Source organism: Leptonychotes weddellii, chromosome 6 (genome assembly GCF_054177405.1).
Source record: "Leptonychotes weddellii isolate Sample4059 chromosome 6, ASM5417740v2, whole genome shotgun sequence".
Classification (NCBI taxonomy): Eukaryota; Metazoa; Chordata; class Mammalia; order Carnivora; family Phocidae; genus Leptonychotes; species Leptonychotes weddellii.
In genome coordinates this window covers 34,200,872-34,209,174 of record NC_138374.1, presented here as the reverse complement: position 1 = coordinate 34,209,174, position 8,303 = coordinate 34,200,872, and the positions used below count along the sequence as shown (strand labels likewise).

The 8,303-nt window shown below is 45.9% G+C and overlaps 1 protein-coding gene and 1 pseudogene across 1 annotated transcript in view; one reads left to right on the top strand and one right to left on the bottom strand.

The window, feature by feature from the left end:
- The first annotated feature begins 2,137 nt into the window (after nucleotides 1-2,137).
- The window catches only part of RASGEF1A (RasGEF domain family member 1A), a 147,709-nt gene continuing 141,543 nt past the window's right edge, over nucleotides 2,138-8,303 (top strand). The window contains exons 1-3 of the transcript XR_014146262.1: nucleotides 2,138-2,154; nucleotides 2,691-2,767; nucleotides 4,308-4,442. The gene's annotated coding sequence lies outside the window, so the exon portion shown is untranslated. The remainder of the gene's footprint in view (nucleotides 2,155-2,690; nucleotides 2,768-4,307; nucleotides 4,443-8,303) is intronic.
- On the bottom strand, nucleotides 5,635-7,052 carry LOC145722011 (uncharacterized; annotated as a pseudogene).

Genomic DNA, 8,303 nt, shown 5'->3' with positions numbered 1-8,303 from the left:
AAGGGGCCCATGTACAGTGGGCAGTGGGGTGGACTGCTCCATCAGCAAGCTGGGGGGAGGCTTCCAGAGAGAACACGGGCGGTGCTCACTGCGCAAAGGCCACGCCCATCTGGGACACCGGTTGTGAGCCTGTCACCAGAGAGAAGTTTGGCCAGGAATAAAGATTCAGAGGCTGATTTCCTGTTCCTGACTTGATGCTGAGTCCAGGGGCTTAGTGGGCAAACTTTACCTGCCATGAGCCAGAGCCTGAGGCTGGGAGGCTGCGGTGGCCAGGACTTCTGTTAGGGCTGCGGAGGCAAGGAAGCACCCATGGACCGCCTGCTCTTTGCGGCTAGAAGAGTTGATGGATCAACTGCAGGGCCCCCAGCAAGATGTCCTGCTCCGGAGACCTGGGAACATCTAGGAAATCTGGGCTTATCACATTGTTTTCCGTGTATTTGAAAAACAAAATTATAATTTATTTATTTGTTTTTTTAAAGATTTTATTTATTTATTTGAGAGAGAGCGCGAGAACACAAGCAGGGGGAGCAGGCAGAGGGAGAAGCAGGCTCCCTGATGTGGGGCTGGATCCCAGGTGGTTCCTGGGCTCATGACCTTAGCCGAAGGCAGATGCTTAACCGACTGAGCCACCCAGGCGTCCCCAAAATTGTAATTTACAAAATGAATAGCAGAGACAGAGTGCAGCGAGCGAGCAGAAGTCTGGGAGCCTCTCGGAGCACAAGGGATCTTCCTGTGGTTTATGGCGCGGTATCCTAAGGTGAGACTGAAGGTCTGACATTCAGGAGGCAGAGGCTTGACATCAGGCCCCCAGCATCCAGGCCAGGACTTCAGGTGCTGCTCACCCTACCTGAAAAAATGAGAGAAGAACCAACCCTGAGACCCCTACCGCCCGGGCCCACTCCCCAGTCCACATCCAGCCTGTTCAATATAAAGAAATAATTCAAGCTAAGGTGGGCTGACAGAACTGAGAAGAGGGTTAATGGGGAACCGGTAAATAATCATCTAGCCCAGGCTGGTACAACAGCTCTTATTTCTCCAGGGCGCTGTTAGTGCGGGGTGTTGGGGCTGGGGAGCATCAAGGGGGAGGGCGTTACCCCAGCCCAGCCCAGCTCGGCCCTCCCAGCGCCCCCGTGGGAGGTTGTCTGCACTCCCTCCAGCCCCTGCTCTGCCTACTTCTGCTCTCAGTGCATCAGTCATTGATGGTACTTCAGAGGTACGTGTGTCCACACTCAAGGTCAGAAATGTAGCCCCATCAGGCTGTGGGTGCTGAGCCTGCCCGCTGCCCCCTGCAAGGCTGAGCTGTGTTGGTGAGGAACTGGGAAGTTCCTTCTGACACCAGGTCTCAGACTGCTGGCAGCCCCACCCCTGCCAAAGAGCGCTTGGCCCCAAGGGGCGGCATCTCTTTCTGAAGCCCCCTCCCCCTGCCCTCTCCCCAGGCAAATACTGGTTGGCTTTCCGCCACTATAGATTAGTTTGCATTTTCTAGAATTTTATCTAGATAAAATCATACAGTATATACTCGTTCGTCTGGCTCCTTCCCATCAGCATAATGGGAAGATTATGGACGATGATGGACGATTATGGACAATTATGGAAGACTTTGAGATTCGTCCATGTTACTGTGTCAGTAGTTCACTCTTTATTGCCAGGTAGTGTTTCATTTTGTGGATGTGCCATACTTTATCTGTTCTCAAACTGATGGACATTTTAGGTTGTTTCTCATTTTTGGCTATTACAAGTAAAGCTCCTATGAACATTAATAAATCTTTGTGTGGGCATATATTTTCATTAACCTTGAGTAAATAGCTAGGAGTAGAACAACAGAGTTGGATGAAATTTGTATGTTTAAATTTATAAAAACCCGCTAAACCTTTCTCCAAAGTAGTTGCACCATTTTACATTCCACCAGCAGTGTGGAAAGTTCCAGTCTCTCCACATCCTTGCCAACACTGGTAGGGTCCGTCATTGATCGTAGCCATCCTAGGGGGTGTGTAGTAGTATCTCTCTGTGGTTTTAATGTACTCTTCCTTAATGACCAATGATGTTGGACATCTTTTCATGTGCTTATTTGCCATTGGCGTATCTTCTTTGCTGAAGTGATTATTCATATTTTTTACCCTTTTTTTTTTTTTTAGGGAACAAAATATTGTGCAAGTAAGTGCTCACAACCTTCCCCTTCCCCTGCCTTCTGAGGAGGTGTTGGTGTATTTGTGGTTCATTAAGGGCAGAGATGAGAAGAAGGGGCATGGGTCTAGAATGATCTATTTGGAACAGACCTGGGAGGGTTGGGGCAGGGGGAATAGAAGAATCCTGTTGGAGGGGAGAGGGAGGAGAGGAGGAGAAGGCTGGGAGCTAAGAGGGAGAGGGGCAGCAATGGGGGAGAGGAGGAGTGGAGCTGGGGGATCTGCTGTGAGGATCCTCCCCTCACCGTCGCCTCCAGAAAAGCCTAAGCTCTTTGTATCTGCTCAAAGCTTTTGGAATTGGGTCAGTGTTACTTTTGACTGTGTCACTACGCTGAGATGGTGGGGGCAGGGGCGGGGAATGGTTTTGTTTGAGTGTTACATAAACATTGAGCAGTTGTAGTTTTATTCTTGGTGTTGGCCTTAGCGATAGAAGGACAATGATGGAGAGGAGCAGGGTGGGGAAGCATTTTAAAAAATAACAAAAATTAAAACATTTTTATTTTGCAGTAATTATAGGTCCATGAGAAGTTGCAGAAAAATATTCAAGGAGGTGTCATGTACCCTTCACCCAGTTTTCCCTGAAGGTAACCTCTTCCCTAACTACAGTATGATATAAAACCAGGAAATTGGCAGTGCTTACTCAGATTTCACTAGTGTTACCTGCACTCGTGTGTGTGTGTGTGTGTGTGAGTGTGAATATGAATAGTTCTGTGCAGTTTTATCACAGGTGGAGATTCATGTAACTAGCCCTACACTCAAGACACAGAACAACTATATCACCTCAAGACTCCCTCAGGCTGTCCTTTATTGACTTCTACCCCCCTCTCTCCCTCTCCTTTCCTCCTCACCCCCAGCAGCCACTAATCTGATTTCCATCTCTACCATTTTGTCATTTCAAAAATGTTACGTAAATGGAATCATACAGTATGTTGCCTTTTGAGATAGGATCAGTGTTACTTTTCTCACTCAACACAATTCACTTGAGATGCGCCCAAGCTGTTGAATGTATCAGGACGCTGTTCCATTTTATTGTTATTTCCTGGTGTGGATATACCACAGTTTTTTTTTTTTTTTAAAGATTTTATTTATTCATTTGAGACACAGAGATACAGAGAGAGAGAGAGCATGAACAGGGAGAGAGGCAGAGGGAGAGGGAGAAGCAGGCTCCCCGCTGAGCCAGGAGCCCGACGCGGGGCTCGATCCCAGGACCCTGGGATCATGACCCGAGCCGAAGGCAGATGCTTAACCATCTGAGCCACCCAGGCGCCCCAGATATACCACAGTTTGTTTAACCACTCAGCCACTGAAGGACATTTTTTTTTTCCAGTTTTTAGCAATTGGGAATAATGCTGCTATGAACATTTGTGATCAGATTTTGGTGTGAACATAAGCTTTCATTTCTCTGTGACAGATGTCCATGAATGTGATTGCTGGGTTGTATGGTGAATGTATATTTAGTTTTATAGGAAACTACCAAATTATTTCCCAGAATGGCTGTACCATTTTACATTCCCACCAGCAATGTATGCATGATCTAGTTTCTCTGTATCCTTGCCAGCATTTGGTGTTGTCACTATTTTTTATTTTCATCATTCTGATAGGTATGTAGTGATATCTGATTGTGGTTTTAATTGCATTTGGATAATGGTTAATGATGTTTAAATCCCTTCATGAGCTTATTTGCCAACGTATATCTTCTTTGGTGAAATGTATGTTCATGTCTTTTGCTCATTCACTGATTTTTTTTTTTTTAAATATTGGTTGGTTGTCTTCTCATTGACTTATAAGAGTTCTTTATATACTCCAGATTCAAGTCCTTTGTCAGATATATATTTTGCAAACATTTTCTCCAAGTTTATAGCTTCCCTTTCCATTTTCATAGCAGTGTCTTGTGTCTTTTGAAGAACAAAAGTTTTAATTTTGATGAACTCTACTGGTTTTTGTTTTGTTATGAATGATACTGTTTGTGTTTTATTTAAGCAGTCTTTGCCAAACCACAGGTCACTAAGATTTTCTCTTTTGTTTTCTTCCAAAAGTTTGTGCTAATTACACGTAATTATCTTCAGTGTTCGATTGTTGAAATGAGCTACAGGACCCATAGTTTATACTCATATTTTATTACAGGTATTGCAGTCCCAGCAGAAGGAGGATATGCACTGCAGGTGTCTGAAGATCTCAGGTGGAGGCTTCTTTGAACTTCTACCACTCAGTTACCCAGGATACACTTTGATTTCCGGTCTCAAACCACTTGTGTACTGTGTATGTGAAGCCCCTCAGTATTGGAAGCCCAAGTCTGCTCAGGGTGGGGTCTTATATTTATATTGAACGGGTCACAAATGCACATTATAGCTATGTGACCAGCCTTAACTTTTAACATCCCCCAGGCCTCATTAAGACTAGGTACAAATAACAAATTCAGTGCTTACTGCACAGTATTGGCAGGCTGGTGGTCCTGCTCTGAAACAACTCACTACCCATGGTTTATTTATTTTTATTTTTTAAAAAATATTTTATTTGTTTATTCATGAGAGACAGAGAGAGGCAGAGGCACAGGGAGAAGCAGTCTCCCCACGGAGCAGGGAGCCTGATGCAGGACTTGATCCCAGGACCCCGGGATCATGACCTGAGCCGAAGGCAGACGCTTAACCGACTGAGCCACCCAGGCGCCCTCAGCAGGTTCTTTACACAGTTTCAGGATTTCTCAACGTGCTCTCTTCAGAAGCATAGAATTCTTACATGGCAACTGAGAACCCCAAAGCTGAGTGTTCCAAGAGACATAAAATCCTGAGCCCAAAGCTGGCCCAGTACTATTTCCTCTGTATTCTATTGGTCAGAGTGGCTAAAGAGCCTTCCCAAATTTAAGGGCAGAGGACAAAGACCTCACCTTTCTATGGGAGAAGTTCCAGAGAATTCATGGCCATCCTTCATCTGCCACAATGGAACAGCCAGATCCTCCTCTGAGACCCAGCCAAGGACTGATGAGTTGGGAGGGAAGGAGACCACCAGGCAGAAGTTATAGGGCAGGTAGAGGTTCTGCCAAGGTGGGGCTTCCTTCAGGGTCAAGAGCTTTAGTGTCTAGCTGAGGCTATTCCATGGCAGGTCTCTGTGCTCCCCCAGCCTGTTTTCCTTCTATAAAATAAGAGTTGATGATTTCCAGACTGTCCAGAACTGTCCAGCATCCCACACATTTTACCTCGCCTGTGGCTGTGAGATTTCCTGCCTCATGAGACAACAGTCATGGAAACCAACATGTCCTGGGGTAGGAACTGCCACTCTTCTGAATATTTGCCATCCACCTTCCTAAAGTCAATCTGTGCCCAGCCACAGGGATGAGATATGGTGTCATACAAAGTGGCCTCATTAAGCAGTAATCCTCAAATATAGTAGGGTACTATTTATGTAAATTATTTTAAAAAGCACAGTATATCTGTATCAACCAGAGTTCATGTCATCACAGCTGGTATTTATAATGACCTTCTTTATTACCCATTCTGCATTCCCTTTGCCTTTAGAAAGCACCTTAGCTGGTTGTGATTGTTTACCTGGTAGGGTGACCCAAATCTTCATTCCTGAATGGTCTGGGCCATCAGCAGTCGTGCCTGACTTGGCTGTTAGAGTTTTCCATTGATTTTAATCACAGGGCATGGTAGTGTAAGAGACTCCCTAAGGGATCTTCTGTATTCCAGACATATTTCCTTACCTCCATTGTGTACGAGCAGCCCAGTTTGCCCTTGGTAATCAGGATCAATCACCTACATAACACAATGACTTCATTTGCTTGTTGGTTCAGAGGCATGAAGAGCCCGAAGTGGTCGGGTGGCAGTCTCAACTTCTAGTTCAATGGAATCATTATTGTGCCTCCAGGGGCAAGCATTCCTCCCTTTGGAACTAGGGCTTAGATCAGTGGAGCATAAGGCAGTGGGGGTGGGAAGAAAAATTTTTGCTAGTGGATCATGAGGGAGAATAGTGAGTGGAGCCACTTCCATTTCCACTTCTTGATTCCTGGACCTATGAATCCTGGCTATGGGGAAAATAGCACCATATATTGGATGCTGATTTCTGCATCCTGCAGGACACTGTGACAGTCCCTCAAGGTATTTCTACCTACCTGGCACCAAAACTGAGTCTTCGAAAGGCCCTTTCACCATTATGTCAAGCCACTGCCTTAGGATGATGGGAAACATGGTAAGATCAGTGGATTCCGTGAGCACAGGCCCATTTCTTCACTCCACTTGCTGTGAAGTGAGTTCTTTCACCAGAAGTGGTGCTGTGTAGAACACAAGATGGTAGATAAGGCATTCTGTAAGTCCACAGATGGTAGTTTTGGCAGAAACATCGTGGGCAGGAAAAGGGAGTCCATATCCAGAGTAAGCTTTTATTTCCATAAGACCAAAGTGCTTGCTGTCATTTCCATGATGGAAGCTGTCCAACAGAATCAACTTGGGAATAGTGCCATACTGGGGACTTAGTCTCTGCTGCTGGCAAGTGAGACAGTGGCTGTAGCCAGGTTGGCCTTGGTGAATGATCCCTGTTGCTGAGCCCATGCATAACCTCCATCCCTGTGATCAGGGCCACTTTGTTCGGATGATAAGCGCATCGGGTGATGAGTGGGGTGCCTGAGTAGTAACCATGGAGTGGATCATCCTAGGCACTTGATTATTACAATCCTCCTCTGCTGAGGTCACCCTTTGGTGAACATTCACACAGGACACAAATCATGTTTCTTAGCCCAGAGAGGTCTATCCATACACCTCTTGCCCAAAATTCACCATCACCAATTTTCCAATTATGTTCCTTCCAGATCCCTGGTAATCTAACCAAATACTGGCTACACCCCATGAATTGGCAGAGACTCATGCCTCTGGCCATCTCTCCTCCCGGGAAAAATAAACAGCCAGGTTTATTGTTATTCTCCAAGATCAGTCTGTCCCCTCACCAAATAGGTGAGTTGAGTGGGGATGCGGTGGAAGTCACCACCCCTGAATCCTTCAAGTCCCTGATGGTGGCAATAATCTCTGCAAACCTTCCAAGAATTACTGTTTTCCTAGGCAGAGGCAGTTCTAGTGGCTTCCATTTGGCCTTTCCTGCCATAATAGCCCTCACTCCACAGGTCAGGGAACCAATATGAGAATTCTGTCAGTTGCTGAGCATGTCTTTTCCAATTCTGGAACCGGACAAGTAACCACAGGGTGGCATCAGGGACCCACTGTGCCCACTGAGAGATGAACTGGAGCTAAAACTCCATGGATCACCTGTGCTCCATAAGCCCCTGCTCTGAACGGTGGGTTTCCAGGAATCAGTTCAGAGTCAGTGTCCAATAATCTCTGAAAGGTATAATTTCTTCTTTTTCTCCAACACACAGCAGTGACCCTGGCAAGTAGCTATTGGTCCCTTTGGGGAAGGCTAAGAGAAAGATTAACAAGATAAGTTTTTGGCAGTTTAGTGGCGTCCTTCCTCAAGGGGACCTGGTCTCCCCTTTATTTAAGAAGTTCTGGGTTTAGGGCGCCTGGGTGGCTCAGTTGGTTAAGCGACTGCCTTCGGCTCAGGTCATGATCCTGGAGTCCCGGGATCGAGTCCCATATCGGGCTCCTTGCTCAGCGGGGGGTCTGCTTCTCCCTCTGACCCTCCCCCCTCTCATGTGCTCTCTCTCTCTCATTCTCTCTCTCAAATAAATAAAATCTTTGAAAAAAAAAAAAAAAAAGAAGTTCTGGGTTTGTGAAATGGCTTAAGCCTGGGAATTGAATGAAGGCTGTGACTCCCTGTTTTTATGATTCAAGTGAGACTTCTGTTCACCTGACCTAGAATTCTTCTACTAATACAGATCAAATAAGAGTTTAGTAGACTGCTCAACTCTTTCTCTTCATGGGACACCATGATCAATTAGCCAACATCATAGGTCTCTGTAAGTCAGACTATTCTGATTACTGCATTGACTCTGTTGTCCATAACCACCTTGCCTGTTGGTGATTGAGGGCCATCGCTCAGCCCCTGCCACCTCATGATCCAATTATCCCCATTGCATTTGGGGATCCCAATTGAGTAGCAATTCCTACTGTCATTTTTGACCTATAGTAAAGAGAAGAGTGACTAGATTGTTCTTTCAAGGATGCTGGGGGCCCC